Source organism: Homarus americanus, unplaced genomic scaffold (assembly GCF_018991925.1).
Source record: "Homarus americanus isolate GMGI-L3 unplaced genomic scaffold, GMGI_Hamer_2.0 scaffold11022, whole genome shotgun sequence".
Taxonomy (NCBI): Eukaryota; Metazoa; Arthropoda; class Malacostraca; order Decapoda; family Nephropidae; genus Homarus; species Homarus americanus.
The window spans coordinates 7,283,637-7,292,465 of NW_024737068.1; the positions used below are offsets into that span (position 1 = coordinate 7,283,637).

Genomic DNA, 8,829 nt, shown 5'->3' on the forward strand with positions numbered 1-8,829 from the left:
TCCTAAACACCTAGAATGGCCAATGCTATCTATTATTTTTGTTTATGGGGAATAGCCCACCCGGGCACAGGTCATCGACCCACATCTGGACCTAGGGGGCGAAAAAACAAGAGTAAAGAGAAATTCAAAACAGAAAAGAAAAAGATTATATTAGCACCACGATGCCGGAAAACCAGCTTTTTAAAGTGAGACAGGTTGTAAGAGTATGGAAACACAGAAGGCAGAGCATTCCACAGTTTGGCTGTGTGACGAAAGGATGTATACTGTAACGGGTTATTCTAGTGTGACCGACAGCCACAGAGAAACGGTGGGCACCGCGGGCAAGACGTGTGTTACAAGCCCACGGCCTTGCCGGCGGTACACAGGATACCAAATCCACCGAACATTACCTGTTAACGTACCTGTAAAAGAAAGAGTGAAGCAACATTGTGGCGAAGAGAAAGGGGAGAAAGATTATCAACTAAAGGGGGAGAGTAAAAAAGACGATGGTGACTTGAGCTAAGATTCCATTCACACGGTAGCGGTAGCGCCAAAAATAGATCATCTTGAAATGTACACGGTTATTTCTATAGGCACGGTTGCGTTGACGTTATGCGTGTGCAGTACATTTCAATCGGTCTTTGTAGTGATTGAAAACGCAACCGTATGGAAACGGACGAGGGAATCCCACACTGTGACGTCACTAGTTCCTGCTTCATACCCGTGCTCTCTTCACCGAGCAAAATATTCTCTGAAGTTTTCTCCATCCAAGCTTAGCTCTTTTGTAGGCTCCAAATTTGGGCCGATACTGCAGCATTTTTTATGTACCCACCATCAGGCCCGTCCTTTAGGGGGGGGCGAATAGGGGCGACCGCCCGGGGCCCCGCGTGTGTGGGGGCCCCGCGGGGCCCAGCACTAGACCCAGTGACCTTGGACACATTACCTGTTGACTGGTTAATCTGACCTGACGGCTTACGCCACAATCGCAACCGTGACTTTACCATCCATAGCGACAGTCCCATGGGGGTTGGTGGGGCCGCGCAGTGGTTGAGTTGCCCCGGGCCCCGCACCCCCCTAGGGACGGCCCTGCCCACCATCTAAGTTTCCTTGAGCGTTTTCCTTTGCATTAAGCATGATCTTATGCAGGTACAAAACCAGGATAATTAATAGCAAATTAACGCTTTTCATATAAATAGCGTCGTAGCTACGATGCACTGGGAGCTATCTTTCCTATCCTGTTCCCGATAAGACAATATGCAGCTGCAAATGGAAACAGGCGTGTCGTTTTCCAAGGCAATTTAACGAAAACGGTTACTGCAAACGCATGTATGGAATCCTAGCTTAAATCAAAACATTAACAGTGTAATTTCAATAGTTAAATAAATACTGCACACGGCGTTTTTCCGCTCCAAAACGATCAATAACTTCAGTGAAAGGTATTTTTCTAACACCTGGCGATGCACACTGAGCTACACCCCCACCCTGCGGACGCCCATGCCTATATTTACTCTATTAATTTCTGTTAACCTGCTGGGTATATGAGTGTACCCAGAGGGACAAGAGAGATTCTATAAGATTCCGGTGATAAGTGTTGAAATTGTAATTAAGTCATACCAAGCAGAAGAGCCAGTTTAGTATCGGCACTGTCTTCATGTCTTTTTCCACCCCCCCCCCCCATCCCCGGTGATGGTTAAAATTGTATTATGTATTGTGATGTAGGCTACCCACAGTAGTGTTTGCCAAACATTTGGAGGAAAGTGCCCAGTGTGCCGCTGCCTTAACCTTTGCTATGTCTTCTTCCTCGCAGCTACACACGGGGCAGGGGGGGGGGGGCTAAGAGAGAATGGTCACGGACATTACAAATTGGGAGGCCACTCCGTGTTGAATTTTTACCTTATTTACCTAATGGCCATTCACTATAGGTAGTCGTGCCAAGGGAAGGGGGCTAGTGGCCTATGTTGGAACCACCATTGTTTTTGAAAATTTAGTCTTGGGTTACTTTGAAGCCAAGTACTGTTTTCGAGTCTATGAGCCGGTAGATAATAAACTGTTTATGGAGAGAGAGATGTATTGAAGTCTGCTTCATTTATTTACTTTATTTAGTTATTATTCATTGAGGTTAGGCTGGGTTAAAACTTATTTCCAAAGAAAATTAGTATCACCCTTGGAAAGAGGAGTAAAACAAACAGCAGAAAACATGCCTTCTGTGCAGTGTGCCATACCTTCAAAATCTGTAAACAGTACTGTATTATCATAGTTTGAATCTTTTCATTTCCAATATGAATGTTTACGAGGCATATATATTTTAAGAGTGATGAAATTAAACAGAATTGCATTGTTATTTGACTAAAAAAAATTAATGTGAATCTTTGACTAATTTCAACATAGTCGGGCACCAGTGCTCTCCGTCTGGACGGGCATGATAAAATGAGTTAACTCGCCCGTGTCGACGGGCATGTTCGAAACGGAGAGCAGACGTTTCCCCGATTTACACGACGACCACCAAACGGGTAAGACGTTGTAGTGGATTCCTCCCCTACAAACGCTTGTCGCTGAGTAGCCGACCCCGCGAATTCCCCAGTGTATGCCTCGTGGTCTAGGTCAACCAGCGCCGCCTTACATGACGGAGGTCAACTATTAAGCCACGCCTACCTCCGCTATATAAGACCTGACCTCGTGGTGACCTATCTCTTTTCTACCTACACCAACCAGTAAGCAACACCTCCTGCCTGGCGGCCCTCGCTCCCGCCGGCGAGCATGGCGACCCACAAGCTGGTCCTCCTCTGAGCACCCTCACCAACCAGCTCTCTCTACTCAACGCTTGTAACCATGCTGTCTTCCCAGCACCAAGCTGCATTGTACATCCAATGCAATATGTATACAGAGAGAGCACATTGTGAGTTTCCTTTCTCCATCCCATCCTGAGTGTGAACCAATGACCCGTACCCCACAACGTCATCAATTGCTATGTGACGTCAGAGACGGCCGTCAAAACGGGCTCGTGAGAATCGGGCTTAAGATATTCTGAACTTTGGCGTCTGGTCTCCTCAGTTGTAAACCAATTATTTTGACAGATAGGTGGATCAAGTTAAATGCTACCTTGTTCATCGAGCATGTGCTAGGGTGATTCACTATTGCTGCAGTGAACTCGCGTGCTTGACGAATCCGACAATTCTTATGAGAGAAATGGAAACAGGGAAAAAAAATCTACTATACTCTCAAGTAGTCTTTAATGATACAAAACAAGGATATTTGATGTTCAATATTTTGATGATTATTCGTATCCAAAAGTAGTGTGCTATAAAATTATATCACTGATGTTACAATATAATAACATTTGCCAATAGTTGTGTAAGGTGCGAGATTACATGTAAAAATTTATTGAACATATTTGCGTGAAACAGCTTTGAGAAACGGTGGAGGAAGATGTCATTTGCTGGTCCAAAACAATGAGCGAGTTCATTTCATCTCCGCTCGTCTTTATTGTCTTCTCCATATTGGGTTTTACCTAATCGTTGTCATCGGTGTCGTCATCAGTGTATTCATCGGTGTCGCTATCGGTGTCGTCATCGGTCTCTGCAGAGCGCGTCTGCTTGTTAGCTCTCTGTTCAGATACCGGGGGGGAAGACGGGACGAGAGCAGCTTCCTTGGAGCGTTTGTTACGTAGGCCTACTTGGTTGTTGACGGACACTTCGTGAGGGATTAAAGCCCCTGAGACGGAGGCCACCAGCACGACCAGCGCCATCACCACCAACACACTACGCAACATCGTTCCTTCTGGAAAATAGTAAAAAGATTATATAAGATACAGGGTATATGTTATAAATACATACATTAAACTTACGAAGTGAAGATTTACAGATTTATATTGATAGCTGCTTGTTGACGTGTGATCTGTGCAGTAACAAGGTACCAGCTGACTCCTAGATAATAGTTTCAACATATACAGTATACGGGACATATATGGGATTGTTTCTTATTTCACAGCCTTTTGCCGTTATCTCGAAAGGTGTGTCGGGGCATGCACATAATTGTATGAGTGACTGATACTTTGACTTGACAAAATAGTCCATGTATATGAGTTCAACGCCTCATACACATACAAGGTATAACTGTAAAAATAAACAATTACTGTTTTCGTTCACAGTTCTAATCTCGCTTCTCAAAACAATGTGATACAATATTGTAGTTATTTGCGTTAAGTTGCGCAGCAGTGGTGAACTTTATGTGTTGTAAGTTTGCATCTTAGGAGATACTTGGCCATGAACCAATGCCCGAAGTGTATGATCCATACATTTAGGACAACCGGCTAATAGTGGTTACTTTGCACTATGCTTGATGCTTTAGATCAGGCATGGGCAACCTTTCCTCAGTCATGGGCCGCATTACGATTTAGGTAATTTTCTGCGGGCCTACCTACCAAAATTATATCCTACCTATTACCTAACCCAAAAGTACTGTTAATATTGTGTTAGCACGGAAAGTGAAGCGTTTTATCGTCACGTCCACCTTACAATATTTTCAATTCACAATCAGTCTTTCCTATTTATGAAACAAATCCATCATAATAATTTTTAAAGTAATATGCTAATGTTTCTAGGCATTTAACAGATGACTGAAGCATTCTGTGAATACGTTGATTTTTCCTCCAGTTACAGCATTGTTCTTATGAGACACCCACCAGAATAATGCCAATGTGAATCTTGATATTTGAAGAACTACAATGAAACAACCTAGAGGAACACCCCTCTCTCTCTCTCTGTATATATATAGATATATCATGTAGATCCACAATGGAAATGTGGACAAGATAAATCTTGATAAAACCACACAGGAAAAGGGAAACACTAGAACACCTTAACTTTCGTCTTAATTCAAAACATCTTCAGAGGCAACTGAAGATGTCTTGAATATATATGTATATATATATATATATATATATATATATATATATATATATATATATATATATATATATATATATATATATATATATATATATATATATATGCAAGTAAATCACTGTAGGTGCGCGTGATCCAGGTATATGCTGATAACCACAAGGAAAAAGAAAACACGAAGTTCCCAAGCGCTTTCGTGTAATTCACATCTTCAGGGGTGAGTACAGACTAAGGAGAAGTACAGAACAAGTTATATATATACAGAGGAGGGTGAGATCAAGTCCACAGTGGTCAGGTATAGGTAATGACCCTACTAATCTTCACAAAAGCACCGCAGCGGTCGGTAGTCAGGTCAGAGGGTAAGCTGACCCAACCTTCTCACCTGGTTACAAATCTTCTTAATTACGAAATTATCCAATTTGTACATACCATTACTCAAATTCATGTTGACGGATTCGGTATGTTTAATGAGACTAGATTCTATAATGTTCCTACTGTCAATTGAATTACAAGGTAATATTGAGGAGGCATTATCCCAGTCAATGCAATGCTTATTATCCCTCAAATGAACAAACAGAGCATTGGATTCCTGGCCTGTCCTAACATTATATTTATGTTGTGTAAGTCTAGACTTAAACAACATAAATATAGTGATACACACAGTAACGAATTGTGTGAGTAAAGATTATTCCCTTAATAAATATTGCTTTACTCACAATAAACTGGCTGCATCTACCCGAACCGCGGGCCACATTAAATAGAATTAATTGCTCAATCACTCCACGGGCTGCGCAAACACATGGTCCAGCCACGGGCAGCGAGTTGTCCATGCCTGCTTTAAATAGACAATTTCGATAGAAAATGGGTAAAGGGGCTGATTTTGTTTACATAACATAAATTTACTGTAAGCAATTCTGTATCTTCGTGGAAAACTATGTGGCACGGAATTTCTTAAAACACAGCTGAGCGTTTGTATATGTTAAGTGTTTTTTGCGGAATTGGTTATTTTGCAAAATAACTTACAAACAGACAACCTAAACTAACCTAAACTTATGGTTGAATAAGGTTAGGTAAGGTTAGGATGGCTCGTGTAGCTTGATACAGTTAAGTAGTCCTGTTCTGTTTTTTTTCTTTTACTTTGGACTGTGCTGTTCTAAACATAAGGTTTAGTTAATTTAGGTTGTCTGTTTGTAAGTTATTTTGCAAAATTACCAATATGGACGCTGGTCATTTTGCAAAATAATCGATTCCGCAAAAAATCGCAGATACACTGTACTGTAGTTTATTTGAGAAACGGTGTGACGGATAACCGTCTCTAGAGACGTGGGTATCGGTAATTGGCTGTGGTTAGTGGATTCGTCCCCTACAAACACTGTTTGTCGCTGGCTAGCCGACCCCGCGAATTCCCCAGTGTATGCCTCGTGGTCTAGGTCACCAACCAGCGCCGCCTTACATGACTGAGGTCAACTATTAAGCCACGCCTACCTCCGCTATATAAGACCTGACCTCGTGGTGACCTAGCGCTTACTACCTACAGCCACCAGCAAGCAACACTTCCTCCGCTCCTGCCTGGCGGCTCCCACTCCAGCCGGCGATCGTGGCGACCCACAAGCTGGTCCTCCTCTGAGCACCCACACCAACCAGCTCTCTCTACTCAACGCTTGTAACCATGCTGCCTTCCCAGCACCAAGCTGCATTGTACATCCAATACAATATGTATACAGAGAGCACATTGTGAATTTCCTTTCTCCATCCCATCCTGAGTGTGAACCAATATCATGTACCCCACAATATAACTAAAGTATCTAATTTTTCTTCTTTCTGTGCATTTCAAGTATTTCTCTTTAAGTTTTGCCTTTCGTAGCACTTCTTCATTTGTTTTCCTGTCAGCGTAACCTATTTTTAACATTTGCCTATAACACCACATTTTAAAGGTCTCCAACTTCTTTCTGGTGTCTGCTGAAAGTGTCCACACTTCTGACCATATTAAGCCCTTAAACAGACCTTTTATTTTTCTCAAATTACAGTTAATGTCCCTTTTTATTAGGTCTCATATTATAATTTTTAAATTCTGGTTTTGCTTGAAACTTTCTTGTTATGATTTATTTCATTAGTGCTAGATGAAAGCGAAAAATTCCAGTACAAGTGCCCGCAATTAGCTTTTGGGATGCGATTAGTAATAGGGTGGGGGATGGGGTTTGTATAGGGGTTAGGAATGGGGGATGGGTTTAGGGTTTCGGGATGGGGTTTGAGAATAAGGTTCATAAAGGGGTTAAGAAGGGTTAATGATGGGGTTAAGGCAAGTGTCTCCTAACAACACTTGACACATGTCTGTTAAATTGTATCTATTTGATATGGCACAATACGTAATAACTTCCAACAGTCCCACCCACCAGCCACTGTTTTGACTGTGACCAATAATGATGTACGTATTTATTGGTTACGTTGCAAGTTTCCGCACTGCAGTCGGGCGATCCTCGAGGATGCCTTGGTGAGGACAAGCGTGGTGGTTTTGTGAGTAATTTACATGTTAATTTAAAATTGACCTAGAATCTAGACGATAGTCCGACAAAAGGTCTATCTGAGAATTTTGCCACCGTTTGTATTTCCATATACTGGGTAACAAATAACATGGCATGGGTTGTCGATTATTACTGTAATCCATGCAAAATATACGTTTTAATACTTCCAACAATAATCTGACAGACGGCTCTCTCTCTCTCTCTCTCATCAGAAAAACACAAAGAATTCTTTCTTTCAATTTAGGCAATTGCATTGTGCGTGCGGGTGCAGGAGGCTGAGATGGGTATATGTTACTTGACAGATGTTACCTCCAGTGCCTTTCCTTTTTTCATAACATTGTAGTCCTACCACTGTGGTTCCTCTGGACTATTAGCAAATTCTCGCTTTTTTTTCACCGCCTCTACAACAATTAATTTCTTACCTGGAATGGATGTGGCGAGTGAGCTGTTTGTTAGTGCTGACGATCGACCAACCGCTATCACCTAAAAGTCAGGAACTACTGATGCACCTGACGTCGTACTGCATGTACATTGTACACCATCCACATTTCCGGTAATTGTCAATGTCGCTGTTTGTACCATTGTGCTTGGATGTCCCTTTGTTTCCCATGACACGGATGTTTCACAATGCGCCGTGATAATATTATAAGCACATAGTTTTGGGTATGTAAGTTTTAGTTTTCCTTACTTTCTGATGTTCCCAAACAAAGCGGAGGCTTGTTTATTTATTTTGTTTTAAGTTAGCTTGCCTGTCATATATGCGTGTGTTATCTTTCCTCACCGTGAAAATATGAATTAGGTTCCTTAATGCCGGGGTCTAGCAGCCAATATTAATGCCTCGACACCCAGACGCTGCTACTCGCCCTTATCGTTTACCGAGATTCTATAGGAAGTTCAGATCTTTTTTATAATCTACGATACCATTTTCTGCAAGAAGAAGTAATATTTAGTAATTATATATCAAAAGAAGGCTAACACTTAAAATACGGCACAAAAGCACTCAAGTGTTATTGGCGAGGATGGCCTGACGGGCCGACCCTGGGGTAAGGGTTTTCAAGCTCCACCCCTACCAAGTGTTTATGTCAGTGAGAAAAAAAAGAGATCAAAAGTCGTTTAAAAAAAATCATTGCTGCAAACGATGAGTGGAAAACTTAAAATTGTCATAATTAATAGAGCGCAGGAGGCACGCATGCATGGGTTGATGCCAGCTTCTGCTTCGAAGCCACAGATCTACCGATGTGACAAGCGCCTAGGCGGAGTATACGCTACTCTCCTGGAAGGATGATAAACATCTGGTATGGGACTACATATACATACTTTATTTCCATCTTTTGATACTTACCCAGCCCCTCATTGCAACTGAGGTGGGGAGAGCAGCAAGTTCAAAGGTTTACCAGAAGGGAAAGTACAGGTATGTACTATACAAT

General features: G+C 42.0%; 1 long non-coding RNA gene across 1 annotated transcript; it reads right to left on the reverse strand.

Moving 5' to 3' along the window:
• Positions 1–3,192: 3,192 nt before the first annotated feature.
• On the reverse strand, positions 3,193–7,968 carry LOC121872823. The gene is made up of 2 exons (XR_006090155.1): positions 7,825–7,968; positions 3,193–3,756 (listed from the first exon to the last, which is right to left on the reverse strand). It is a non-coding gene; the product is annotated as an uncharacterized LOC121872823 (long non-coding RNA).
• Positions 7,969–8,829: the final 861 nt, after the last annotated feature.